This window comes from Lycorma delicatula, chromosome 9 (assembly GCF_047948215.1).
Source record: "Lycorma delicatula isolate Av1 chromosome 9, ASM4794821v1, whole genome shotgun sequence".
Taxonomy (NCBI): Eukaryota; Metazoa; Arthropoda; class Insecta; order Hemiptera; family Fulgoridae; genus Lycorma; species Lycorma delicatula.
The window spans coordinates 69,173,673-69,176,698 of NC_134463.1; the positions used below are offsets into that span (position 1 = coordinate 69,173,673).

Below are 3,026 nucleotides of genomic sequence, written 5' to 3' on the forward strand. Positions count from 1 at the left end.
TCTCAACAAATTCAAATTCGTCCACCTTAAACAACCGGAATTCAGCCAAAAAGTAATGTGAAACATCGAAATTAATATAGAAACTAAAAATTGGAAATATTACTATACCACCATACATAAAATTATAATAATTTTCAGTTAGAATCCTAAGCAGTTAAAAAATGAACTTCCAAACTAGTTCCCATATTGGCTGCCATCTTCGAGGGTGACTTATTTCATATTAAGTCGCTTACAAAGTTAATTCCTATCGACACATTACATAAAAAGACGACATCCATGCTTTTTGTAAATGAAATTATAAATAAAATTATTTTCACATTATTTTGATTTCCTAGGATCAACTTTTAACCGATATTTCATATCTTTGTTTCATCATTTATACAAATAATTATTAAAAATGTATGATAAAATTTAACAAACATAGAATTTCCTTATTTAGTTACTTATCTATGTGATCATTAAAATTTTGTATTTTTATGTAAAACCTTTACATTGGATGTTTTCACAAAAATTCATAAAAATATTTTCTTCTTTTAATCACGTACTATTTTTATGTTTTTATAAGCTTGTTTTATATGCATTTATGAACTAAACAAATTTACTACTATAAATTGTATATTCTTTGTTCATATTATTATTTTTCTTTAGCAGTTTTCTTCATAATTTTTCAAATTACCTAATTATCCATAAAGAGGTATTTTATTTAAATTTAGATCTGTTACACAAATAAATATTTAGTCTAATATTTACGGAATTGTAAAATTTGACTGTAAGATTCATAAAAGTAATGATGAAACATATAACTGGTTAATTACTTATTTATAAATACAAATAATAAATAAATAAATTATCATAAAAGATCTAAATCATTATAATCATTATATCAATAAAAAATAAATTAACTTATTTTAAATAATAGCACACGTTAAATGAGAATAAAAGTCAACTTTTTTTTTAATTTGATTAAATTAGTATTATTTAAAGACCATAAAAAAAAATATTTTTATTTTTTGTAAAAGAAAAACATTATATAAAAACACATTATTAAAAAGATCCATTTAAATGATTGGATGATTTATAAAGATTATAACGGATATATGAGAAGATCCTTTGTCATACGTCAAAATATTGTGCTACGTTATTAGAGATTAGCTTTGTTGTCTGGTTTGATAATCCATTAATAACTATAATAGTCAATTTAGTTAACGCAAAGTTAATTAAAATTAGTGTAATTTAGATAATGGAATAACATGTAAAAGTTAGGATTATATTTTATTTTTAAGTATTATATTTTTCCTCTCTAATGTGTACGTTACAATCTGTTCAACTAGTGAACAATAAGCAACCCTCCCAAGGTCCAGTGAGATGAGGATGATATGCATGACATATAAATGAGGTGTAGTATTCTCATAGAGTCAGGCCGACCGTTCCTGAGACGTGTGGTTAATTGAACCCCAACCCTCCAAAGTACATCGGTATGCACTGCCTAGTATTCAAATCCATATAAAACTAATTAACATTTACTACGATTTGTACCTCAAAACCTTCGATTCCGAAACAAAACATATTTGCTACAACGAGTTAACCACTAGACCAGCCCCGTGGGATAATTAAAAAAAAAATATATATATATATAACTAATTGGAATTAAATTAAAATTTTATCTTAATTTAAAAAAATATATATAAATTTATATACTGAAGAAAGGTATTTAAAAATATATAAATAAAAATTATGAATGTTTTCAGGAGAAAGTCGATTCTCACTGATCCAAAACAGGAATTAATCAAACACACAATAAATCAAACGAAAAAGAAAAAAAAAGCGGGCAACATAGTTACAGTACTTTTTCCATCACCCGGTTTTTTTCTGATGCACTACATACCCACACATAAACAAAGGACAAAGCGAACGATCTTCGATGACATGAAAGATTAAAACAATAATTTGACATACCTGCCTCACGCTCAGGCCACAACTCATCCTCGTGATTTCTCTACATCCACGATTAGGTGGTTAAGAAAGGAAAAACATACTACAGAAAAGATCTTGACAATTATGATTTCACCTACACACAACTTAATTTAAAATACGTCAGTGCTACACTAGCGCTCCTTGTGGTGACAGGTGGTACTACTGACGCAGTATACCCACTGACCCACTGGTTTAGACCATTTTTGGGGTAGGGATGCGATTTTACAAAAAGGTTTTTTTTGAAATATTATTAATTTTTAATTAAAAATGTGGCTAAGAAAAAGCCTAAGACCTTAATTAGCCGAAATCTTGAGATATTGAGGGTGACCTTGCTGTACAGCCTCAAACTCCCTGACCTTTTAAGTTGAAAATTTAGTGGGATCAATGCCCCATATAAAAATATATATATAAGTAATCTGACCAAGTTTGGTCAAGATCGGTCCAGTAGTTTTGGAGATATAAGGTGATTTAGAGGCCAAAACCGAAGAATCACACACACACACACACACACACACACACACACACACACACACACACACACACACACACACACACATCCGGTTTTTTGAGTTCCTTGGGAGTCAAAAGGTTAAGATCCAGTGAAAACTGCAAATGCCTTAATTGGACCGATTACAATATTTTCCCTTTTACAGGTAATGCTCTAGCGCTAGACGGGAAAATAAAAACTGAATACAGAACAAGGTTTTACACTATGATATTAATTAAATTTTTTTTTGAATGTAATGTTTTGTATTATAACTAAACATAAAATTATAGGATTCAGTTTCTTGTTATTTATTTTTCTTTAATATTAATATTTATCATTAAATTTTAAAATTTTAGTCTTTTTACAGAAAAAAAAAAGAAAAAAAAAACGAAATAGTCCAGACTGTTATTTAGTACTCTTATAACTGTAAAATCTTTAAAGATTTAAAACAATAAAACTTTAAAGTCTTTTTCTATACCATACCGTAAAATAGATCTTGAGATCAATTGTATTTTCAATTTCCTAATGGAAATTCATTTCAAAAGGGAATTTTTTAAAATGTTTT

The 3,026-nt window shown here is 27.7% G+C and overlaps 1 non-coding gene across 1 annotated transcript; it reads right to left on the reverse strand.

Moving 5' to 3' along the window:
- Positions 1–1,853: 1,853 nt before the first annotated feature.
- Positions 1,854–2,066, reverse strand: LOC142330779 (small nucleolar RNA U3). Its single transcript, XR_012757836.1, has one exon. It is a non-coding gene; the product is annotated as a small nucleolar RNA U3 (small nucleolar RNA).
- Between the last annotated feature and the right edge of the window lie 960 nt (positions 2,067–3,026).